The 27,407-nt window shown below is 41.3% G+C and overlaps 1 protein-coding gene across 7 annotated transcripts in view; it reads right to left on the minus strand.

The window, feature by feature from the left end:
• The window catches only part of ATP8A2 (ATPase phospholipid transporting 8A2), a 313,847-nt gene that overhangs the window by 70,654 nt on the left and 215,786 nt on the right, over positions 1–27,407 (minus strand). The window lies entirely within an intron of this gene.

Below are 27,407 nucleotides of genomic sequence, written 5' to 3' on the forward strand. Positions count from 1 at the left end.
TACTTTTTCATCAGCTACTACAGCACATGTTGGCCATCCACCATGGGAACAGAAGCTGCCTGCTTTGGGCATGTCTGGAAGCATGGCTCTGTATCTCAGATGGCTGAGTCAACACTGTCTTCCTTCCCTGTCACAGACTACTAAAGTAATACATTAAATACTCATTCAGTATGAATATACACATTTTTGATACCTAAAATTGGCCTTCCACCTTAGATTTACCATATTAAAATTATCTTAGACTAGGTACCTTCTCACAGACTTGTCCAATTGAGTATTTGCTTCACACTTCCAGCTCCCATTCCTTGATGTTTGTGATGCCATTTGAACTTGAATTCTTTAGGGCAAAGTCCTGTCATTGGAAATCATAATAAAAATGGCACCAATGAAGAATCTTCCTGTTTGATCCCCAGCACACTTGATTCAACTCTTTTACTTCCTACTGTTGAGCTTTTGATTGCTTTGGTATTTTTTCTGCTTCTATTGCCGTTCTGAGCATTCTTCTAGATTCACTGTTACTCTGTCACCCTGAGGAAACACCCACTGGGATCCACTTCAGCCTCTCCTTTTTAAAATCCTCCTGGTATTGTTTTCATAGTTCAGAATTACTAAGTCAAAGGTTCAAAATGGGAAGAAAAAACACCCACCAAAATAAAACCCAAACCCACCTGCCTAGAGCTCATCTTCCTCATTAAAAAATGGATGACTTGGACTCCAGGTGTTCCTTCAGCCCTACCACACTGAAACCCCTACTGAAACAAAGCCCTTGAGGCAAATCATGTGAGCTCACTCTTGGAGGTTTTTTTAGTTGCATGTGTGTCATCTGACTGAAATCTGCCTTTCCTGTGATCCAGCAACATCCCGTACAATCAGATTTGTGCTGCACTTTCCTCTTTCTCTATAAGCGTTAATCCTCTCCTCTGACTTTGGCCTGCACAGCTATACTGGGCTTGTATTCCCAGCTAAACAGATGTGAAGTATACCCTGATTTTGTGTCTGGTCAGTGAACCTCATGACTGTTCCGTTTAATGCATACTCTGTTTTTTGTGGCTGCCACTAGGCTCATTGTTTTACATCTGTTTGCATTAAAGCACGTTTTCCACTGAATGACTCAGACACTTAAAGATACCAAATCCCTCTGAATAAGGTTACAAAAATTCTGAAATGTTTGCTATTCCCTTCCTCTAAATTCAGTATAATCAGCTAACATTTACTACAATCTTAGATCTGATATTCTCATTCAAATTATTTATATATGTATTATTAAAAAGATCAGTCCCCTTGAGTATGCTACTAGTAACCTATTTTCAGCTAGAGAAATTATCATTTGCAGACACTGTATGTAACCTGCTTTGAGACACTTTTAAAGCCAACAGGCCATTTTTGCTCCACAGACCATGACTCTGTGGTTTAACCAGTAAGCTCCTTTACGAAACCTTATAATTTGTTAAAGTGTCATTAATTCACACGGTTTCAATTTTTCACAGTGTATTTTTCTCATAACATAAAAAAAAAAAAAAAAAGGACAGTATCAAAATGAATCTGGAAAGCCAGAATTCAGAGCAAAGAATGTGTGCTTATTTCTCAAGATTCATGATTTTCTGTTTATAACATCCTTATTCTGATAACAATGGCAAAAATACAAATAAGGCATTTTGAAATTCAAGGGAATTTCAAGCACACAAATACCACAGTCTTTAATTTAGTTCTTCAGCCCTTTTTGTCTAGGGTCTTACTCACTTTTCCTTAAAAATCATCAGTTTTTCTCTGTCTGACAGTTGGCAAGTAAGAAGGGAAATGGTTTTAAAGATCAAATTAAGCAAACCTGATTGAATAATTCAGATTTGCCATGGGACTCAATTATTTCTATTAGAAATCCTTATTTTTAAAAGGAAAGAAGTTATTTTCTTTGGCCTCCAAATAATTATTTCTTTTACTTCTGGAAACATTGAAGTAGTGGTTTCCTGAGGTTTTACATGTTAACTCTTTCACATTTTTCCTGAGGTTTTACCTGTTAACTCTAGCCTGAACCAACAACAGATGCCCCAAAGACAAGCATAAAAGAAGTAAGAGATATTTTCCTCTTTGCTTTAAAAAGCATGAAATAAATAAATTTGCAAACCAAAAAACACTACAGTATTTAAAAAAAACAAAACCTCTGAAAAAATGCATGGGTTCTCTTACAGTAGAGCTATTTCTCCCAGTTGTGTAGATGCATTTATGGGTACAATCAGCTCTGCTGCAGAAGACCTACACAACCTAATGCAATGTCAGTGCATCAATCAACTGGAGGTCACTGCTGTCCCCATGTTGCTCCAGAGCACAGAATCAGGGATAATGGTGACAAATGCCAAGCAAGGCAAGCACCATGCTTAACCACAAAAATTCCAGAGCCACAGCAGCACAGAGCCACCTCTGGACGATAGGTGCACACACCCACCACAGCACCACTGAGGAACTGCCTGGCCCTGCACCAAGGGCTGCCCCTCCTCAATCCTAGGCAGCCTGCAGGGCTGAGTCAATCAGGCATTAGGACTGTGCTGCCTTTTTCAGCTCTGACTCTGAATATCAGGAAAAGAAATGGGTCTCCCCATTCAGGGCTTTATTCTGATGGGTGACATGCAGTTCAAGAGGACACCAATTGAAGAGAAGAACAGAAGGCTTGTCGCAAACCACAATCAACACTACACAATGTGCAAACTATCTGGAAGAGCATCCCCTGCATCAAAATTCACTGCAAACCATCTGCATTAGACTTGATAGTTCCTATCACAGGAAAGAAAACTCAACACCAAAAAGCCCAAATCAAACACAACACGTCCGTCTGTCCCTGTCCCCATCCCACCCCCCCTGTTTAATTTAAAGCCAGCCCTGAAGGTGGAAACTCCCTGTGTAGAAGCCTGCTTGTGACTGCAGAGACAGACACATGGACACATGGCTATTGGCCTGCTGTCCTTATCCCACCTCTGCTCTTGTTGTATTCCCCTTCTCTTCCAGGGCAAGATGTCAGCTAGGTGATATGGAGTCTCTAGGAAGTTACACCTAAAGTGCAGAGTATAGAGAGGAAAGGGTTACTGAATTTGCACTCAACAGGTCTGCATCCTTTCACAATAAGCCAGTTAAATCCTTTCATTCTCAGTTATTTGCATTTATACAGAGGATTTTTTTTTTAAACAAGAATCTTTACATGACTTTAATTAGGTCATGTCTGCAGAAGGATAAGGCAGAAAAAGGCCCTCAGAGTTTTAATTTTTGGAGCAGAAACAATATCACTTTTTAAATATATTTGAAAGTATTCTCAGGTTTTCAAAGAATGATAAAACTAAGCATAAGATATTCTTTCCAGTTCAAAATTAACATAGACTATCTTACAGTTAAATGCAGCCCAAAAAGGACAGCTGCAGCTAGAGCAAAGCTTCTGCAAGAAACAGTGCCATTAAATCACTAGACTTAGCAACTGTCAATAAAAATCTCACATGAAAAATCAAATGTTCAAGAAGTTTTTGGACAAGGTTCTCAGGCTCTTGGTCTGATTCCTGGGGTTGTCCTGTGCAGGGCCAAGAGCTGGACTCGATAATCCCTGTGGGTCCCTTCCAGCTCAGGGTATTATAGGACACCATGAAATGGCTATATAGGATTCAAAACTACAAGCAATGAACAGAAAGATGTACTACTCTGTACAGAGTGGTGCAGGAGGCATTCTGACCCCCCAAGCAAATTGATCCTGCTGCCAAGGAGTAAGCTCCTACCTACCACTATGATTTTACAAGTGTGCTGGAGATTTGGTTCCAAGTATAACATGCTCCTCTTTGTATTGTATTGCTCTTACAACCACTGAGAAAGAAGTGCTTCCCCAGTTTGGGACACCATTAGCAGATTCAGCAACTACATTGTGCAACACAGCCCTTACTCTGCAATACAGAACAGCAAACACCTCTACTTGAGAAGCACCTGAGATAAGCCAAATGTATGGAAGCAAATAGGCAGAATTACTCTCTCAAACTATCAAAATACAGTAACACTCTTAAGCACACCCTGTGACCTACAAGAGAAGCTCCTATTTAGAGGTAATGGCCGTGTCTAAGCTGCACAGAAAGAACAGGCTCAGCAATTTGTCTAGGTTTGTAAAACTTGATGACCTCCTTGCTTACTTTCTGCACCACAGGCTACTGACTTGCCTGTAGGCTTCTCCTCTTAATCATGCTGGAATTCACAGATTTCATGCACCTTGCAGGAGTCTGGGCTGCAATACGTTCCGCCCAATCCAGAGCTCATACAATGGCAGGAATTAATGCTCAGAGATAGTGACTGTCCCTCTCCAGAGGGCTCTTAGTCTGGCCCAATTTCTCACCAATATATTTATTTGTAAACAATATGAAGATTGTTTACAAAGGAGGAGCACAACACAAGAGGTCAAGAACACCTTAAGGCAATGTGTACTTACTGCAACTGAGCTTCTGAACCCATCAGAAGTATCTGAACCCATCAGAAGTATCAATAAATTGATCTAGCATGTACAAAAGCCAGGTATTTATCTCTTTTTCAAATCCTGGTCTGAAAAGATGATGAAAAGAGTAAAAACAAGGCATGCTGAGGTCAGCAGCATGTCCTAGCAAGGGATGAAAGATGATTCATTACCAGGGATGCAGTATTGTTCTTCTGGCAGACTTCTTACCACTCATCATACTGTTTGGATATAACAAAGTGACTTTTAAAGTACTCTATCATTCCAGCCTCAAATCCTAACAGCAGTCTTCTTAAACTTTGGAATATACTGGCTAAACTCAAAGAAGTTTGGCAGGAGATCCCATCTTGGCAGTAGTTCAGGTTTGCTCGCATTTTGCTGAACTAAGAAGGCGGGCAGAGGAGAGATGTTCCAAGCACCCCTTCAGGTGCTCTTGGAAGAAAAAGGCTGCAGGGTAAATTCATGTTTGAGACAAATAATCAACAGAAGAGTAACTCAAACACAAAGTAAGGGTTTGACCACAGTGGAAATTACATTCCATAAATAAACTGCTCCAGCAGATGAAGGTCAAGTAAGGTGTACCCCCTGATAAACAAAGACTTGGGGGTGCAAGGATCCAGCAATCTGTGGATCCTTGCAGCCCAGAAAGCCAGTGGTGTCCTGTTCTGCATCCAAAGCAGCATGGGCAGCAGGGCCAGGGAGGGGATTCTGCCCCTCTGCTCTGCTGAGACCCCACCTGCAGTGCTGCATCCAGCGCTGGGGTCCCAGCACAGGGGGGCCTCATGGACCTGTTGGAGCAAGTCCCTCCTCCTACAATGAAAGGCTAAAAAACTGGGATTTTTCAGCCTGGAAAAGAGAAGGCTTCAGGGTGACCTAACTGCAGCCTTCCAGCCTCTGAAGGGAGCCTACAAGAAAGACAGAGACTACTTACAAGAGCTTGCAGTGACAAGGCAAGGAACAATGGCTTCAAAATGAAAGAAAGCAGGTTTAAATGAGATGTTAGGATTCATTACAGAAATTATTTACTGTGAGGGTGGTGAGGCACTGGAACAGGTTGTTGAGAGGGGCAGTGGATGCTCCATTCCAGGGCTCTGAGCAACCTTGTTTAGTGAAAGGTCCTCAGCTGGGGGGTTGAAACTAGATACCCTTTAAGGTCCCTTGCAAGGCCATTCTATGAATCTAGGATTATTTCAAAACACCTGAGACACCTTGTGTATTATAGCATAAACCTTGGCTGCTGGAGTTTCTTCTGACTCTGGAAACACCCACTGAAAAGAAAATCTTTGTAGTGCAGATTATTTGTCTTAAAAACATTTATTAATTGGCAACACAGTGAGAACATGCACTAGCCTTTTCCTCCTTCAAATAAAAGGTCAGATCTCACCTTGGTTTGACTCCACAGGAGACAACTCCTGATTATTGGCAGTCAAAGTGCTTCTTCCTGAATTACCATTTGCCCTGATTTAACACCACTTCAGTTTCAGTCAGACTTTCAATTGCTTTGTGCAAATTTACATGGACCATCTGACCATGCAGAAGAGAAAGTGAAAAAAAACCCCTAACCAGCCAGAAGAGGCCAAAATTCAAAGAACATGCAATATTATTTGGAGTCAAGACAGAACTGAAATGACTAAACAAAGTAGAAGCTTATCTGACACCTACATAAACTGAAATTACAACACACTTCAGGAGCAAAGACAAAAGTAGAAATCTATATTCATGGTTGTGTTTTATTAAACTGTGTTTCAGTTGGAAAGTTGGCAAGATCTAAAGTGATAATGAAGAAAAAAATCAGTAGTGTAGCCATCTCTGGACTATTCACAAAGCCTCAAAAACAGAGCATCAATAACTTATCAGTGGTGAATTGCAAGAAATAAAAAGGTAGCCAAACTGATAGATCTGTTATAAACCATCATTCAATTCAATGACAAAATTTAAGTAGTGTGTGTTCTCATTTTGGACTCTCTCCTGGAGACACTCAAACAACAGTGACAAATTTTATCACATACAGCAATATGTTGTGTAATTCTGCTCTGCTGCAGAATTGCCTAGGAAAAGAGCTAACCCAAGCCAGGACTTGGCAGTGCCAGAAGGTTAACACCAAGCATCCTATCAGCCTTCTGAACCTTGAAAGGGAGCTTAAAAAAAAGAAACTGGGAACTTAGCAAACTAATAGGGCTGCCACAGAAGGTGGAAGCAGACGGCAAAGTTTCACCCATGCTGCTCAATTAGTGTGGCACTAAGCTCGAAGCACCTTCCTCCATTGCTTCAGTCGCTCCATCTCCTGTGTCAGGTATATGGCACCGAGTAACTCTGGGTGCATGGGCAGCGTGTTCTGAACTGACACGACCAGGGAGCGAAACAAACACAACAGTACTTGATGTGATACACCAGAGAGGCCAAAGTGGGCTTCTGCACTGGCATGGGACATCAGCACTAACTGTAAGGCATCTCATGAGTAGGTGGATGCAAAGCCCTCTGACTCTGGGGAGGGGAGTAATTAAGTCTACAGCATAGACTGCTTTGTACCCTCTATGGCAAAGAACAAGATATTTTCTCTATATTTACACAAAAAGTTTTTATTATTAGCATGGCCTGAAGCTACCCTTAAAAGATGAATTGTATTACTTGTTAAATGGGTCACCTGTCCAAAATAACATCAAATAACAGAAAAGGATGAGGGGTGCATATATTCAATGACCATCACTAACAGCTGTGAAGACATGGGATCCTTGCCTGATGAACAGAGCAACTTCCTTCATGGTACAGAACACCAGGTGGAGATTTACTCAGTTTCCAAAGGGTATGAAAGCAGAGGAGCTATACTGGAAATCTTCTCCTGCTCCTACAGGCTCCTCAGCAAAGCCCAGGTTCATGTTGCTTATAATAAATTGGGAAGAGTTGCCAACACTAGAAACAGTACATGAGGAGCTTGAGGAGGAATTCCAAATGATTCAGGCTCAGAATAATGGGCTAAAATGAGAATTTTTGGATGCTGAAGCTTGGAAAGATTACAAGTATGATTTGGGACTTAGCGATATCTAAACAGTGGAGTTTGGACTAATCAGGGAAGGAGATAATTAACACAGAAAGCACAGCTTTGAGCAGCAGACACAAGGGCATACAAAAATGCTTGTTAACTCCAAGATGCATTTGCAAATCTGAGTTTAAACCCTATTTTTCCTTAGGGAATAATGGCCTGAAACCCCCTTTAAAATTAATCCTTTCCATTTTACTGTTTCAGAAAGAATAGATGCAGCAAGTTATTCAGAGTAGACAGGGGCAGCTGGGTGTCAGACTGCATCCTTGCTCTTGAATTGATTCTGAGTTGGAATGAGAGAAATTTTGGCACCCAAAATAGCGGCAGAGTTCAGCCCACACTCGTGGAGATTCAGGATGGCTCCAGTCAGACCAGCAAGTTGCTTTTGTACCTGTACTAGGAAGGAAAGGGGATTCTTTGCCACGGCAAGAAACACTTCAGAAAGAGGCTGGCACCTCAGATGGAGGGAGGATTATAGTTTTACAGGAGAGAAGGATGATGTGAGTTCCAGAACCTCTTTCACAGCTCCGTAGAAGGCCCCTTGACTTGCTTGCAGTTCCTGATATAGACCCTTAGTGCCAGACTCAAAGGTTTCAGCACTAAGAAAAGAACATGTTACAGACAGTTCCTGGAAAAGTGATATTGATCTAGTCAGTGCTCCACTCCGATCTATACACCAGAGCAGTCTCAGCAAAACTATCAGGGCATGCATTAAAGCATGAACTTGTTCTCCAGCTCCTTACTCTGCACCACTGCTTCCCACACTACACTTTGCTGCACTAAGACTCCCATCAAAGCTCATCACAGACGGCAAGCTTGAGTAATGGGCTGGTCTCTGCCTTATTCTTTTTAGACCAGCAAGCATGGTGGGAAATGGTAACCTGTTTCCTGATCTCTTCTGAGCAAAGGAAGGCAGGCACTGAAAGAAGCAGATAGTCACTGGGAGGGCAGAGGAAGGATAATGGATAGAAAGGGGAAAAATCAAGTCAGGGGAAAATTATTTCCAAAAAGCAAGTCTAAGCCCTTCAGGTGTTCACGCTCTCCTGCTTCTACCCGTGTCTCTCAGCTCACTCCAGTGTACCTGTGAGAAGACTGACAACTGTATGGACATCACACTGTGCATCTACCATTACTGTGCTGAGTTTGCATGCTGCCTGTTAACAGGCCTAAGTCCAGGTGTCTGCTTGGTACAAGCCATGCAAAGGGAGATCCAGTGACATGGTACCGAGGAGATTACCTTCCAAAAAAAGAAAAAGCAAAGTGCTTAGTCAGAGCAGAAGCCTCTCCTTTTAAGTTATTTACTATCTTCTAGACTGGAAGCTTATTCATAATAAAACCCAGTGTTCCCGCTCCCCTGTCCTTTCTCTTCTCTTGATCATCCTGTGGTTTGTAATCAGTTGGAAAACTTCAGGGGCGTTCCTAAGTAGTTACAGATGTGTAAAGGATGCACACCACAGGCCACTTCATCAAGGGGATGACATAACCCTGCATGCCAGCTTCAAAAGTAGCTCATTTTATACTGAACCCAGAGACACAATTGTCCCAGACTTGCTTTGTGCCTGTTGAGAGCGATGGGATTATAACAGCAGCTGGCAGTGCTCTGTTCCAAGAAAGCTCACAGCATTATTCAGTTTTGAGTTCCCTCTTCCTCTGTGGAGCCATTTGATCCTTAATCTCTTATGGATTCTTAACCCTTTTGATGTATTTCTCCCCTTGACAAAGTTTTACAACACATCTTTATGCCAAAATGTGGGTGAAGACTATTAGTAAGATGTTACAGCTGCGCATCTATTTTGAACACTACTTACAAATACTTGTCAACCTTGCATTTGAATGAAGAACTGCCTAGCATGTATTTTATGAAATTAAGTACAGAGAAATAATATTTTAAAATCCACTGCTTTTCCTGAATCCAAGTGAGTAACTGGAAAACACTGTCATGATGTTGCATGGCATCTGTGACCCTGGGCTACCAATGCAGCCTCTCTGGCAGCAGTATCTGCCATCTGCATCTCACACAGCAAAAAACACTACTGCTTAAAAACACTCAAAGTTGTTAAGAAACTTCTGCTCTGTCTTTTACTTTGTTCCTGTTCTGCTGGGACACTCTTTTAGGACTTGCTTCACTTTCTCTCAGCAGTGTCTTGTATAATTAAAGGATAACTTCAACTTGCTGTTTATGATCAGGTTTCTTTCCCATATGAACTGAGGTGGCAAGACACTGACATGATAGCTTGGGACAAGTGGTGGCTTCTACAAATATGATGATCAGAATTGTCAAAAACAAAGATCAAAAGAAGCCAGTGGCTTGAGAATTAGTCGAGATCTGTGATAAGCAGATGACAGAACTGGACAGAAGATGGTTCTGGTTGAAGAGAAAGGGAAACTGCACAAAGGGTCACCAACATTAAAGTGAATAAACAAACAATAGGAAGAAAAGGACAAGAGAGAATAGTACAGTGTGGTTTGATAAATGTCAGATGAAATCAATAACATGGAATAAAAGAGTAATGGGCTACAAAAGAACTTGGGACACAGAAAACAATGTGTTTAGGGCAGAACTGCTGGAAAAAAGCAGAAGAGGACAATAATGCTGTATATGGCAAGAAAGAACATAGAGTGTCTATATCAGATCTTGATTTCACCTTCCTTAAAGATCTTGAATAAAGTGAAAAGGAATATATGGAAATCAACACTAACAAATGGACAGACAACAGATGGATGGGAAAATGACAAAACTGGAGCAGTAGTTCAAGGGAAATGGCACAGTCAGGTTCAAAAAAATGACCTTGAACTAGCACTGGTAAAGTTCCTAAGAGCATTATACAGCTGAAGTACTGTATTTCAATACTGTCATTAAAATGTTATGTGTATACCACTTAAATAGAAATATTATTCATTACATGGGTTTCTTTTTCACCACCTGATCACTGGTATACATCCCCCTCTAATTCCCCACTCCATCTCCCCCGTTCTTGTCTATTTACTCAGTTCCTACTATCAAAAAATCCAATAAATCTTTATTGAGTTAGACTTACATATGAACATATCTCCTCTCCAAGGAACACATTTTAATAATTTAGATAGTGGCTCTGTACTGCATCATTTCTTTGACTTCAGGGGATGATGTGGTGAGCTAGAAAGCTAATTTAGACAGGCTTAAAAATTACCGCATTTCCACAATTATCCTATGTTCTAGTATTCAGTCTGGCACATTTGGTGTGTATGAATGGTTACTGTATTCCACACCCCCACACCTCTCCCCAAAAGATTTCAAGGAATATATCATCTTGAACACAGCACAGTAAGTAGCACTATCAAACATGACACATGTACCCAAGTAATGCAAAAAATTACAGAGCACTGCAAGCTTTTGTTTGAAGGCAAATATGCAATTACAGTAGCAGTCATACTATAAAGCACACATTGATGGTAGAATTAAAGTCATATTAAAACTCACCCAAGCCTTACAGTGACACTGCTCAAGCCCAAAACAAGATTGACTCTACAGGAAAGCTAACAGCTGCTTGGGATATTTTCACCAATAGGAAATTTTGATTACTGCAAAGGGGGAACTTCCCAGCTTTCCAGTGAGAGGCACAGAAAGGTCACAATCTATTAGTCAATAAAATCACAGCAATAATTACTTCAACATACTAACATTCCCATCCTCTCAGCCTTCTAGCCTTAGGCTCCAACAACAAAAGCCTCCACTTTCCTTAGTAGATATGAAAACTATTCTTAATAGATTAATTTGATTTAAAACATCCCTATCAAGTCTTTTAAATGGCATACATGAAAACACTACCTGGTAGAAAGTATATATTGTCTCATGTCCAAAATAAGAATCGATGAACCTCTTCCTTATCTCCTGCTATCAAATTCACCTTCTTGCTTTATAACCTTAAGACAGGTTTCAAACTCATCACTGCCTTGCTAAAAAAAACCACTTAATTTGAAGTGCTGGTCAATATAAGGAGAAAGTTCCACATTTGAAAAAATACACACAGAGAAAACCTCTTTGGATATCCGATTTAATAAATAAAACCCCCCAAAACAGGCAGACCATGGAGGCAGAACAGGAGGCTTACTGGACTTTGGAATGCTGAATCCTAACTGCAGAGCGCAGCTGTGGTGAAGAAGTGCTCTGCATGTCACCACGCTGACCAAAGCACAGCAGTGCTTTGACACTTCTGACTATCATATTGATTTTTTCAGTTTAGGACAGCACTCGCTATTTTTTTATATTTCGCAGCTCAGTTCTGGCACAAAGTTTAAAACTTTCCAAACTGTTTAAGAGATTACACAAATGGCAGCAGTAGCTAAGCAGGGAGAAAGAGCTCTAATTGAGTAATGTATCCTACTGTGATAAATTCAGTTTCAGCCAGACTCTCATTCCTGTCCTAGTTAAGTCCCACCGGAAGAAAAAGCAAAAAGGAAGGAATCAAATGTAAAGCAAAGAACTCACTGAAATGACTCTTCAGGGCCTTCCCTGCAGTGCTAGCACTCAAAGCTATACCTGGGCTCCAGTAAGTTTTTAGCCACAGCAACACCAATTAATTGAGGGTCCTTTGGAAAACACCCTTCAATCCCCTGCTGTGACTGCTGGATGGCTCACAAAATTTCTCCCTCAAGTCCTTTCTGTTCTTTTGAAGCTCTGCTGGAAAAAGCACTGCACAGTCTGGGGCAAAGGAGCAGCTCGCAGTGGATGGGGCACTCCTGGAGGTGGTTCACTGAGCAGGTGTGAGGGGCCCAGGGGCTGAGCAGGGAGCAGGACTGTGGCTGCCAGCCCTGCACAGCAAGGGGGCCCTGCAAGGAGCCAGCCAGGGAGAAGGCAAACTTGACACTGCAAAGGTGTCACTTGCTCCTCATCTGTCTCTGAGCAGCAAGAGAGATAACAGTGTAAATCCAGGACATGAGAGAAACACAGGGAAAATCTTACCCACAAACCAGTGCAGGTATGTTAGTAGAAATTAAGTTTTAAGTACCATATGCATCCAAATGTACACAAAACTTGTGGTGCAAGGCGACAACCTTGGCGACCTGAGACAATTGTGGCTGCACCCAGGTGTTCCTATGTGGGGATAAACACCAGGGTGCTGGGCAACAGTGGGTAAAGAAGCAGGAAGAAAACAACCATGTCAGTGAGGCTGTGCTGTGTGCAGATTTTAAACACTGGATGCCTCTCTGTATATCAGCAGAGAAGCCCACAAGAGGCAGAATACAAATCACAACTGATTTTATTCCAGCCAAAACTAGCAGCAAGCAGAGACTTCCAGGGGACTTGGACATGTGTGCTCAGACTCACTGTACTGAAACTGATGAAAGAGTGTGCCTTATGTTGCTCTTGACAGGAGAAAATGATTAAAATTCAAGTTTCTCAAGAATGGCAAAGCCAGCCAGAGGCTACTGACCCAGAGGCAGCTATTGAAAGACATCAGGTGTGAGCAGATCTTGCTGCTCTGCTATTGCAAAATCACACATTAGATGGTGTTTGAAGCTAGCAGTGTCAAGGGTGAGCTGGGCTGAAAGGGGCAATAACAACACTGGATGTAAACAACAGCTTAAAATAGAGGGGAGCATAAAACAACATATTAAGTGTCTCAGCAGTTTGCCCCGAGTTTTGACCACTGCTTCTCCAGCAGATACTTTCCACAGCAAAAGAAACAGATTTATGACAAGCTTATAATGAAACTGTCTGAAAAACCAGTAAACTTCTGCATGTTGCCACTTTCAACAAAATTAATGCCAGTGTTATGTATGAGGGGGTCTATCCTTGCTTGACTGTTGGGTTGCCTTTTTCCAGGTCCCTGTTTCTATGACCTATATTTCCAAATATAGTCTATCAATACTCTCCAAATTCAAAGGCCAAAACCTCTGGTCTGTTCATGGATTCCCTTGAAGAGCAGTAAGAAAACCTTACAATGTCAATGTATTGCATGTAGCTCTGCTTCTGCTACAGAGACACAGCAATTTAACAAAATAGCTGCCAGTTTGGAATCTGAATAATTAATCTGATTATTTGTGACACCCCCTGGATGCCTCCTGGCTTATCATCTGCCAGACATAGGTGCCTGTACTACAGTGGTAGAGGCACAGCACATAAATATTTCGAAGTGCTATTTAGGAAACGTATTTTGAAAGTGTTATTGACAAACTTTGTTACATGAAAAGAGTTACAATTAAATACATCATTACCTTCTTTTGCACTAATTTATCTAATGTGCAAAGCAAAGCAGCTATTCTAAAACCCAATGAACATTCAAATACTAAGCATTATTATTATTATTATTATTATTATTATTATTATTATTATTGTTAAGGTCAAGTTCTTCCATTTGCAGCTTTTGCTCTATAGTTCTTCTAGTTTTCACACAAACTCCCTTGCCAGCACACTTTAAACAAAATTAAATTTTCTGATATGCAAATATTTGAAGACAATGGAATTGAGATTACAAAGAAGACCTATCCTAGAAGCTGGTTTCCATTTGAAGAAAAAAAATCTTGCCTTTTTATAGATCAATAAAGTAACTGTCAGATTTTAAGTATCTGGTAAAATAAAATCAATTAATAGTTGCCTCTAATACTGCCATTAAAACATGCATCTCAGTGCCTTTAAAACCACTTGGGCTTTGGGTGACATTGTTATTTAAACTTCTAGATTAAAGGCAGCAAAACGAAGGATTCTCCTTTGGTCACAGACTGTTCACATTGTTTGGTTGTTTTTTTTGCTTTTTAATTTTTTTTTAATGAAGCTGATATATCAAGCTCGTATTCAAATCAGTTTCAGCCAAATAGCAACTACTACTACTTAAAAAAACAGAGCTGAAAAATCCACTGATCTGAAAATCGAGCATTGCTTGTTAACTGTTGCAGAACCATCCTTCTCCCCATCCTGAGCTCTGCAGTGCCCATCCCAGACAGGGATCTCTCCTCTGAATACTTTGGTGGGGGAGCAGGGGGAGCACACATTCTTGGACCATGTGAAGTGATGGGAATGCTCTTCCAGTCACTCCTGGGGATCCAGAATCAGACAGAGCACCAAAGACTAAACTCCCTGGGACACAAGCCAGTTCACTTAACGTGGTCAGCACATCTGACTTTCAGTACATGGCACAAACAGCTACACTACCTGCAGAAAATTGCTGGTGAATATCCAGACTCAGGTTACTCTGAAGACACCTAATGTTACAGCTACAGTTTTCCTGCTCCATTTTGAGGCTGAATATTTGGAACATGAATAATGCCATTAACCCAGGAGAATTAGGTAAGCTCCATGGTTTTCCAATGACTTAGTTTTTGTCTGCACTAATTTTACCTCCAAATCTGCATGTCTGAAACTCCACACTCTTCAAGTCTGCTTAAAGTGATTACGTCTTCTCAGTAAATCTTAGATTGTTCTTTCTTCTGGCTGCAGAGCTGTCTGCCTGCAATTTCTCAAAAGAGAGCCAGGATTTCATATCCATTGGCCCCTGCATTCCTGCCAAAGCCCTGCAGAAATGAGAGCTGCTGCAGCTGCCAGGGTTTATTTACACACATTCCTGCCTCAAATTGAATTAATGAGCATAATATAACTCAGGCAATGTCCTCCACAGCTCTTGTTTCTCTTTGCCCCTCTTGACATTTCTTTCTCTCACACAACCCCTCTTGTAGTGTGTCTTAAAGCAGTATCTAAAGTGGTCCTGGTGTAAAAAAGGAATTGCAGATACATTCAGACTGATAAACATCTACATACCTGCTTACAGCCTGGTTTGTGGAAAGCCCAGGACCACCTTAATGAGTATCCAGAAGGCTAGATTGAACTTATTTGTTCTGTTCACTCCAAGTTTTTCTGTTTAGCAACAGACTTCGACATTTAATCACTCAAAGAACCAGCCTTGCAAAGAGCTCTGATGCAACAGATGAGAGCAGCTGATGTTACAACATATCTCCAGCCATTAATGTTCACACGCTATAATTAGTAAGCCATTTGTACAGGTGTCTCCAGCCCATTTCCGTCTTCAGAAATCTGAAATTCTGCACCCACAGCATAAGGGGTCCCACCCTTAAGAAGCCCTTTAGGCACTGTATGGACACACCACGTACAGGAAAGCAGCTCTTATGCTGCTAACCAGACCAAAGCGGTGTTTCCAATATGCTATGGCACAGACAGAGCCCAAAAAAGTCCAAACATTCACATCCATGTGACTAATGAAGTTCATTCTCCCCTATATTATCACCCTGTATAGAATGTATCTCTCACACACTGTATGAAACACTTAAGGCTTGAAAAGCTCAGAACAAAAGCCATATACTTCTACTGGTAAAGTGTTAAGAGAAAATGAATAAAATTTTTAGTGATACATGCATTTGCTACACCAGCACTTAGTCAGCAACATTCACAAGAACATGGCTGGCAAGGGTCCACCTGTCTCACAGGGGGAAAAGGATCTCTGCACAAGAATTAGCAGATGTCACTGAAAGAGCTTCAAACTAGATCTGAAGAGTGAAAGGGATAAAACCAGGCTCACCAGATATAAGCCTGGGGGTGGCACTCCATAAGGGATGGTGTGAGATTCTTTGGTTTGATGTCTCAGTGGAGGTAGGGGAGGGAGATCCACGCAGCAGCAAAGATGCAAGGGTTACTGATCTGTCAGAAACCATGGAAGCTCCTGAGTATGGTCACATAGGAATTAGGGCTTCTCCCCAAAAAAGCTGTCAGAATCATTAGCCCAACAGAAATGGATTTACTCCAATGCCCATAGCAGGGGCGACAAAGAGGAGGAGCTGGAAACCACTGCAGAGGAGGAAAGCTAATGATGCATTAATGGGAACATGGTAGGATGACTCACACAACTGGAGTGCTGCAGTGAGTAGAACCTCTTCAGATGGGACAGGCAAGGAAGGTCAGGTGGTGGGGTAACCTTGTATGTTAGGGAGCCTTATGAGTATCTAGAGCTTGATGACAGCGATGACCGGGTTGAGGGTTTAGGTGTAGGAATCAGGGGAAAGGTCAACAAGCCAAATTATAGAACACCCAACCAAGATAAAGAGGCAGAAAAAATATTCCCCAAGCAGCTGGGAGAAGTCTCATGATCACTGGCCCTTGTTCTTGTAGAGGAGTTCAACTCACTAAATGTCTACTGAAATACAATACAGAGGAAACAGTCTAGGTGACCTGCTTAGTGGAAGAAGGAAATTGTCTATTTGGACCGCAGTAAAGCCTTTGACACCAATTCCCACACCATTCTCCTGGAGAAACTGACTGCTCATGGCTTGGATGGTTGTACTGTTTCCTGGGAAAAATCTGGCTGGATGGCTGTGACAAGAAAGTGGTGGGGAATGGAGTTAAATCCACTGGTCACCAGTCATGTTCCCTAGGGCTCAGTATTGGGGCCAATCACATTTAATATCTTCTCAATTATTTGGATGAGGGGGTCAAGTGCAGATGACACCAAGCTGGAGGGCAGGAAGGCTCTCCAGAGGAACCTGGACAGCATGGATCCATGGGCTGAGGCCAACTGTAAGAGGTTTAACAAGGCCAAGTGCCAGATCCTGCACTTGAATCACAACCCCAGGCAGCACTATAGGCCAAGGCCAGTGTCTGGAAAGCCACCAAGAAGAAAAGGAGCTGGGGGTGCTGGTCAGTAACTGGCTGAACATGATCCAGGGTGTGCCCAGGTAGCCCAGAAGGCCGATGGCATCCTGGCCTGGATCAGCCAGGGTGTGGCCAGCAGGAGCAGGGCAGTGACCGTCCCCCTGTGCTCAGCACTGCTGAGGCCACAGCTCCAATCCTGTGCTCAGTTCTGGGCCCCTCACTGCAAGAGAGACATTGAGGGGCTGGAGCGTGTCCAGGGAAGGGCAACGGAGCTGGGGAAGGGTCTGGAGCACAAGTCCTGTGAGCAGCAGCTGAGGGAGCTGGGGGTGTTCAGCCTGCAGAAAAGGAGGACCTTAATACTCTCTATAGCTATGCAAAATGAGGTTATAGCCAGGTGGGGGCCAGTCCTCACTCCAGATAAAAAGTGATAAGAACAAGAGGAAATGGCCTCAAGTTCTGCTAAGGGAGGTTTAGATTGGATATTAGAACAAGTTTTTTCACTGACAGGGTCCTCAGGCATTGGAACATGCTACCCAGGGAAGCGGTGGAGTCACCATGCCTGAAGGTATTTAAAAGACATGCAGATGTGCACCTGGGGACAATTGTCAATGCTGGATTAATGGTTGGACTTGACAACCTTAGAGGTCTTTCCCAATCTCAATGATTTTATGATTCTATTAAAGCTTGATGGCAGCAAAGAACTGGGGCATGGTGTGTGTACAACTTTCAGTGTCTTTCAAAAACTGAAATTTTGAACAATCAAGCAGAAGCCTGCTCTAGCTGCAACTTGCACAGACTGCAAATTTTGGTAACATCTGGACTAAACAGAAGGGGTATGTCCTGAATTCCCTAACTAAAAGATAGGAGACACTATGCCCAATTGCAAGGCTGATCATAACGCTGAGCTTCTGCACAAAGACTATTCATATGAGGAATATCAGGTATTTGGTGTTCCATGCCACAAAGAAAGGTCTATGAAAATAAGTGACTGTCTTGAGAAAAATACAGGGCAAAATGTCTGGAAAGAGGAAGGTGAAAATGTTGGCTGCAGGAAAGATCTGGAAGTGGCAGAAGATCCCAGAGAACAGGGACTTAAATAAACATGAATGCTGGGTTATGGCCAAGGACCTTCACAAGTAACACTTGCAGGTGGCCAACACTGACAGTAGTGGCACAGCAAGAACCAACCCAGCTTTCCAGAGCAGCAGTGACCTCCCTGCAGGGATGAGAAGTTGAAACCTAGGGAACATAATGCTGTAGGAGGATAATTCTAATTAGAATAATTAGAGTAGAAGCATTAATCTCTCTGGTCCTGAAATAAACCACAGTATTCAGGTCCACTAGAGGCTGTCATTTACTTTGTCTTGCCTGTGACAGCACTCGGCTAAACTTGAGTGCTTGCTGGCCACTTTCACTTGAAGTTGATGCAGACTAAATATGGCTTTAAACAATTCTGCTAGCTTGCACAGAAAAAGCTGACAGACACCTGCTCTTCACAGTTTCAACTCCAAATTCAGTAATTTTACTTAGAAGCTCCCTCTCAGTTCCCTCTTTGCCCATTCCAAATTTTCAATATAATTCCATGCTCCTCATTAACATTTTCTTCCTTACACAGCTGAAATCAAATACACTTGTCACTAAACTTTTATTGGGTCCTTGGAAAACATTTTGCATTTTGTGGCTGCTTTTCATATGCTTTTTGGTCTGTGTGAGGATGCCAGTGATTCAAGAGTTCAACTGCTCTTCCCATCTGTTCTGAATGAACAGCAATGCTGAGACCCATCAGCTAAATGGGATTTTTGCCTAGCCCCAAATAACAGCACTTTGTATAGGTAGCTGATTGACAGAGCCTTATTTTCAGTTGTTCTGCTCCCCAGATACATGTCTGGTTATTCCATATATTCACCTCTCCCTCCTCCATGTTTTAAAATTTCTTGTTATATATATCCAATTTTACAGAAGCATAATAAAAGTCAACTGACTAAAATTATCAAAGAAATTCCTCTGATTTCTCTTTCAGAGTGGACAAACTTCACTTGAATCAGGAAAGGCTTTGCCTGAATGCAGCTTCTTTTGAAGCAAATCTTGAAGTAATTACTTTTCATGCTTCTCTGAAATAGAATTAGCCTAAAAACATCCCTTTTGGTATATCTTTCATACAAATTCTTTCAGAACCCCACAACAAGATTACTCTATAGCTGAAAATAAAATGCCTAACACTGGTGGTTCTACTGAATGTACACAGACTGCTGGATAACATGCTGCTTAGCTAACATGCTAACGTACTAGAACCAGAGTACTAATGACAAAGTGCCAAAAGAAAACCCTTTAGATCTTTACTAGAACAAATGCCTACTCCAAAACATTGCACTAAAGAGGTCCTTGCAAAGGTGACAGCCATTTTTTGTAAAATATAAAATGACACTCTGACAACCACACCATCTTCTCTTTGAGTCACTCACACATTTTGTACACCCATGTGATGGCAAGCAATGAATTGAGTGTGGTGTGGAAACTCATTCCCTCAGCATCTCCTTTGCTCAGTACTGGGTGCAGCTCACAGCCTATTACAGGAGGATCTGATGGCTTGGTAGGTGTTCATCCTTTTCCTAATCAGAAATCTTCTAACATGAGATACAAACCATTTCAATCCAAATAAGAATGAGATGATGAAAGAAAGTTTGCATATAATATTGTTCTAGCTCATTTCTTTTGAAAGGAAGTGCCAGCTCCCAGATACTGCACAGGGTAAGAAGTGCTAAGTAGTACTTTCAGAAAAATTCTGTTTGACACCTTGCATTTGGGATAATTTCCTGAAAAACAGAAAAGCCGTGTTGGGTCCAACTTTCATTCTACATTTCAGCCACTCTACTGAATCCTTCTGTACTGAATCCTCACCCAACATCCACCATAAAGTACTCCAAGGTGCTTTATGAGAAAGAAGATTTTTACTTGGTTATCCTCTTCTGTGTGTGACAGTACTACTGTCCAAGGTTTCTCTGCACTGGCTTGCTGACTCTATCATAAGCATCAAACTGTCTTATCTAAGAAAGGGGAGATGTGTCCAGAACTGCAAGAAGTAGCTCTGCAAGATGCTTAGCAAGAAACTGCAGCTCCTAATAGTGAAAGAAACTTGTTTTCCAACATCAGCCTACTGAGAGGTACCATTGCTGGGTTTTATGCTACAGAGGCCAGTGGTGGCACACATTAACATAACCGACCCCTCCACACTTTAGGCATTATATTATGGACAGCACTTGTATAATTCTGTCCTTTTCTCCTATCAGTCCTATTGAATGCAAAGAAAACATGGCTCTCTGGAGACACTCCTTCCTACACTTCTGACAAGAGTACTGGTATAAAAACATCAGCTCAAGTGCTGCAAACACCCAGATGAGGAATTACACTCCACCAGCCAAATGGGCGCAGTTTGACTTCCTGCACAGACTCAAAACCCCGAAGGCACTCTCAGAAGTGGTTGCATTCAGTTGCTTTTTGCCTGCCACATCTGCCAATAGAGAGGCAGCATGAGATACCATCGTTGCTGTCAGCTCTTAGTTAACAGGAAAGCCGTGGGGGCCAGGCTGTTCTGGCTGACCCACACCAGCAGCCAGGGCACTTGGAAGGGCTGTACTCCTTCCAGCCTCACTGCTCCTGAAGCCTGTGTACCTATGCTTGCCTTAGAACAATGTAAGAGAGATCATTTCTACTCCTCAGGGCTTTTTGGATCAAATTTGGACATAATACAATTGGGGGAAAAAAAATCATCTCATGAAATATATACTTTAGGGAGGAAAGGGAATAAAGGTATGTTTCAAATTGATCTTGAAATATTTTCCCATGTGACATAGTTATGCTTGTCTCTTAGAAAAATGAAATCTGCTAGTGAAGGAAAGAAACAGTGGCATGGAGCACAAATTCAGCTAAATAAACAAAGAATCTTTGGCAAACAAAACCCCTTTATAATATGTAAATTCAAATAAAAACATAACATGACCCTTCTGTCCCCAAGGAACAAAGGTAAAAACAACATCCCAGCCAACCCCCAAATATCTGCTATCTGGGTTCCCCTGCATTCATCAGAAAACCAAGTGACATAAGTGTGACCAAAGCAAGCCATAAAACCACTAATTCCAGCTCACAGAGAGTCACCTCCTGCCCTCTGGAACAGACCCCGTTTGCTGCTCCTCTTACTTTCTAAAGGATTCACAGCTTCATTGCTATAAGTTTAAATGCACTTTTAAAAACCATCTTCTCTATACAATTACCCTGCCACCTTCCTTTGTTTCTGTCCTATTGATTATGGGAATGGCAGCATGCTGGTCCACTTTCACATCCTCTCTGCTGTGGCCTTCCTCATCACACCAGATTGTTTAGGCAACAACATCCACATAGGAACAGGATATTGCTTGATGCCTTCACAGCAGCTGGAAATGCATCTGGTTTGCACACCTGGCAGAGCAGTGCTCAGCAGTGACCACCTGTTGAGGCTGACCCACACCTCCTGGCTACCAAGCCTCTTGTGCTGCTGCAGCCCAGCCTGCTAGCACACTGCTAACCTACAAACTTCATCTGCAAAAGATGCTGCAGAGGCCGAGTGCTGCTCCATGAGAGGCATAAAAACTGCTTGGCTGCTTTCCACTGTTCAAACAGAAGAACAGCTTTCTCTTTTACTGAGATACACACAAACCCTTGTCATACATGACAAACCCACACTGTAGAGCTGCTTGGTTTTCATCCTTAAGTTTCTAATGCAGAACACAGCCTACATCAGGAATGCTCTGATCCAGGAGACAAGTCATACATTCTTAGTTTGTCCTTGGTTGTCAACGGGGCTCAAAACACAGACTTTTTCTGTAGACATGAGTATTAGTAAACACTGCCTCTGGTACAATACAGTAGCTGCTCTTGTGTACTTAAAAGGCAGCTGTTTCTAATTGCGAAAATATGGAATAGGATATCTTCCAAACATCTTTCCACGAACTTGTAACAAGACTTTGCTACTTCTAAATATATGAATAAAGCTATTTGGGAAAATTTTGAGGAACATGAAGCAATGCTGAACTCCAAATTGAGAAAAGATGCAACTTCTGAAGCACAGTCCATTACTACAGAATGGTAATTCCATCCTGAGTGAAGGAGCTTGGTTCCTGGGCACTGCTTTTCTCCCCTTCAAAACCAATAAATCAGGATAATGGGCAATTACACAAAAGTGTAAATGCTCTGTATTTTTATTATTAAGCTACTGAGCAGCACTTCACTTGTTAAAGCTACCTGATCTCCAAACCAGCATTTACCAGACAGCATGGCTGGAGTCCCAGGTTATACCCAACACTGAAGAAAAACCAGCTGACCACCTCTGCACCATCTGTACAACCTGTAGGTAACCATTCATAACTACTCCCCCATCTAATGCACTCACCTGCCAGCCCCAGTTCTGCAGAGCAGGAACCAAGAAGTGAAGGTGAGCACATGAACACTTGGGAGAAGTTTGAAGCCAGCTGACCGCCTCACTCTGCACTGCCAGTTCCCAAACCTGAACGAGTATTTATGCTTCTGGCTTAACACTATTTTCACATGGCTCTACATAGGAAATGCCAGCACAGTGCTGGGCACAGCTGCATATACAGTCCTGCTTTAAAGCCTTCGTAAAATATTTCCTAAGGAGAAATAAAGTCTGGGACATCTTTCAGAAATATTTAGAACAGGTTTGTGTCAAAGTTGCCAAATAGGTAAAGGGGCATGTTTTGGGGGATTAGCCTGTGTAAAATAAGCATACTTAATATATTAGTTTCACATTCATGACTTATAAAAATATTAATTTATCTCCATTTTTTCATCTTTGTGGTGTATGACATAGTACAACACAATGCTAGAGATCTAGAAGTGAGAGATTAATTTCTGAAAGCCATGTGTGGCTCATAAAAATAACAAACCTACTCCTTCAACAGATGCTTAAAAATATATGCAATGCTTCGTTAGTCTAATTTGTCCGCTCAGAGCCTAGTCCAAAACTGCAGAAAACGTTCCAAAACCACATCAAGTGCCACGGAGACCTCTGTGCATAATAACAAAAACAAACATGATCAGCAGGCATTAAGGACCTCAATCTGCAGGCGAAGTCTGATTTGTGCATAACAGCTGGCTGAAGCATTTTCACCAACCAAAACATTGACACCACAATGTAATGTGCAACTGATTGCAGACAAACAAACCACAATCAGAACAGCCAATTTTCTAACTAGCACCAAACTGTGGAAATGTGAGAAGCCAGAGAGAACAACAACCGAGACCTCTGGAAAACAATTCAAATGTGGAGAGTAAGACCAAAGTATTCTGGAAAACACAAAAATGTACATTAAGCTGTCAGCTTTGCAGTGTGGATTTGGAAGGGCAGTAACGTGAAACCTGTTTATTACACCGCAATAATGATTATTATCTTGCCTCCAGGATTTTTGGGGGGTGTTTTGTGTTGTTTCCAAGTCTTGAAAACCATGAAGTTTTCTCACATGCTTTGGTAAGAACTCAATCAGCAAGATCTCAGAGAGTTTAAGATTGAAGGCCAACTACAAAACCAACCGTGCAACCTGAGTCTATCGCACCCTGTATCTACATCACCTCCCTTCCTCAAAAACCAACAACAGTGCAATAGTCAAGGCAAGCCCATCTTGCTAATGCCATACACACAGATGAATGGAAGCTTTGCTAAAAAAGGCACAGATGTCTTCTTAGCAAGCCATTAAAGCAAGCAAGTCCTGCTACTGTCACATCACATGGGGTCAACCAGAGATCTCCATTACTGGGATCTTTTAAAAAACACCTTTAATCCAGGTAAACTCTGTGTGCAGCTTCTTTAAAAGTCTTCGTAAGCAGACAAATAACCTAGCAAGAATCTGACAGTTTAACTGGACAAGAAATAAGTATCTTCTGTCAAGGATGTGCAGAGCACAAAATAAAAGCACACCAGCAATTACAGCTATGAAAGTGGCTCTTACATGGAGCTGTTTCAGCTATGCTGGTGGTAAAATTATTTGGACTGTGATTCAAGAAGTCTTCTCTCAAATGCAGCTGTATAAAGGTAACTGGGAAGTGCAGCAGCCCCAGTTTCAAAACCTCCAGCCATGAGGTTTTGATAAGATGGGCCTCCTAATGACATGATAAGATCAAGATGATTGTTAAACCCCAGTTCTGCCACATGACCACATACAGCACAAAGCAGAAGTCTGAAAAATTAGAAGCACCAACCTGCACTTTAAAATAACCACAGCACATGTCTCTCTCAAAACCAGATTAAAACCCCTGTCCTTCAGGCAGAATCCATGACACTGATACTCATCTTCCTAAAGGTATTTCATTAATGGTAACAACAACTAATGAGGCAGACACAAAAAATAACACATATTAAGGTAAATAAACTGGAAGAAAGAAATCACAGCTATGTAGCAGTTCTTTCATCATCAACAAGCAGATGCTTCAGAGGGGTGATAGGAATACTTCTTTTCCTGCCAACCCTACTCTCCCTTAAAACACTAAAAGCTTCAGCTCAAGGTGGGGAAAGAAGATACCTGTTTTTCTTAATCTTGGATAATACCTAGATGAAGACTCAAAGCATGATCACTTTCAAAGCATCCTCTTGTACACGTATGCATGCTTTCAGGTACAGGTATTTGGACATATGTGGAGGTGGGAATACCTGCACACAGACTTTATTTCCATACAGTGCAATATTATTCCCATGTACCTAAAGTATGCTTCAATTCCAGTGAAGAAATCAATACAAGGACAGAGCATTAGCAGCATAGTTCTTACACCATATGTATGACTCATAGAAGAAAGAAGCACAAATGTTAGCACCCACTGTTCCCTTCAGGGCATCAAATCTCCATCCCCAGGCAAACAAACAAAATACCCAAGACTGCATGAGGGCAGGACTGTGGCTATTGTGCTCATCACCAAATATCACTGGGTTATAAGCTACAAGCCCTGTAAGTTCAGGGACATGATAATTAAATAGGAGCTCACATCCTCAGAGTGGCACATTTCTGTACCACTTCTTCCAGTTAAGGAGTATCAAACTAGATGGCTCTTTTTAAAAACACAAACATCTACTTGTTTTCAAAAATCTGTGGTGGTAAGTCATAACTACTCAAAAGGTGGGAGAGGACTCTCATATTGTACAAAATACTGTCACCTGGAAGTGACCATTCAAAAGTAATCAGTTCCCATTAAAGCATCTTGGCTTTTGTCATTTTTTGTCTTTGGCAAGACAAAAAAAGAGGCACCAACTCTTCTCAGTGTCACTGCTCTCATAAATATATTTTTAAAAATTCACTTGAAAATATACAGAAATTCAGGAAAGCCAAGAAAGCTACCAGAGAGTTTTCTTACATTATTCTTACGTTATTATTTCTGATACTATTGAAGAGAAATTGTGTGTCTGAAAAGGTTCCCCCAAAGCAGAAAGAGATTTTCCCAAAGTACTAGATGCATACTATTGGAAGATTTCTATTAAAGACTATTGAGATTTTAATCATGGCTTTGTCTTAATATGTCACATGTATTCCATTATTAATATTGTAATGGAAACAGAAGAAATTTGTTGACTCTGACAAGAGAGAATAAGTAAGTCGCTTTCCTTTGCCCCCAAGGAGGAAAAATGGTATTATATCCCTGTGAAAATGCTCAAGATATTATGGGCAAGAGAAAGAAATACTTAGTGCAAACAGTTTAACAAACCCCAGCAGAAACAAAGCATCACATATTTGAAGTCTGCCAGGCTTCATGCCAACATTTGGTGAAACAACAGAAGAAAATGTTTTTCACCTCCTGTGCTTTCTACTGATGGCAAAAAGTCCTAGCTGGCACAAATACTAATGACTATTCCAGCTAAAATCAGCTTCCTTCAAATGCTATTAGATTTGCATCGTATGAGGATCTAAAATATCCTGGAGTTCAGTTTATTTGAAAATAAACACACTTGCAAGATCTGAAACAAGAACAATGCTTTTACGACACCTTATTATTTATAAATGAACAAAAGAATACAGCAAGAGAAAAGAAATGTTAAAGTCTAGGCAGCAAGGCAACTCATTTTACTGACTAGAGCCTAACACAGTCCCAGCTCATTTCACCATGAGCTGGTTTCATGACAGCAACCGATTACTCAAGAGACTCTGTGGGAGTTAATGCGAGTGGTAAACAAGCTCCCTTCACCTTGGGAGCTTTCCTTGATTTTACAAAAGGATAAAAATGAAAAAAAAAAAAAAAAAGAAAAAATCCCACATTTTTCAACAGCTGCTCCTTCTCTCAAAAATACAAGAAAACTGGTAGAATGATATTGATCCCCTCTAGCACACACTGAAAGCCATAAAACAGCTTATTTCTGACTGCATGAATTCAAAAATCATCTCTCTAGAATGATCACCTATCCTTAACATTTTAGATTGATAATTACAGATCCAAGTACACAGCTCTACAAGTATTGGAGTGGATGCTCTACCAGCCAAGGTAAATGTGTTCTCCATTAAAAAAAAAAAAAAAAAAAAAGGAGAACAGATTATTTTCATTTTAGCAAGATATTAGTACCACTTCTCAAGTCGTAATGTCAGAAAATCAGAGCATAAAACCAAAGGTTAAATACAAACATTTTCTAAAAACATAGTCAAGAAAAACCAAAGCCATATTAATATGAAAGTTTTGTTCCAAGACCTGTGGTTTTATATGCTGCAGCAAATGTTGATGACCAGCACAACATGAATTTTGCTTAAGTTGCAATAAAAAATAAGAGTCACTTTTGGGAAAACAAGAAAGACAACAGAAAACTAAAGCCCATAGTTTGGCCCCTTGTGTGTGAAGCAACATTTCACCATATTGTCTACATTTTAGAAGGCTGACATGCTAATGGCAGCATTAAAGTCTGCTGTGGAGGACAAGCTGTTCTGACTCTGCAAGATACTGAAGTCAAATTCCTTCCCGATATATGAAAATGTGAGTTAAGAGCTATTGATGCTGTGTGTGCTGTGAAACATGCCAAGATCACCATGAAATACTACCACAGGACTGAGGCTTTGTCTGTCAGTCACTCACCTGCTCATCCCAGCCTGTCAGCTGTCAGTCTCCACTGTAAAAATCTGTCCATGAAAATGTATCATAGCCTCCATTATCCTCAGCGTTTTAGAGCACAATAATAAAAATGTATTAAGCCACAACAGGAACAAAATCATGCCTGACTGCTCTTGTTGAATACAAACATGGGAGTAATCTCAAAAATCTAATTGGCTTGCCAACACTTGACTTTTTTATTATAATTTTCTAGTACATAAGGG

Source organism: Haemorhous mexicanus, chromosome 2 (assembly GCF_027477595.1).
Source record: "Haemorhous mexicanus isolate bHaeMex1 chromosome 2, bHaeMex1.pri, whole genome shotgun sequence".
NCBI classification, from domain to species: Eukaryota; Metazoa; Chordata; class Aves; order Passeriformes; family Fringillidae; genus Haemorhous; species Haemorhous mexicanus.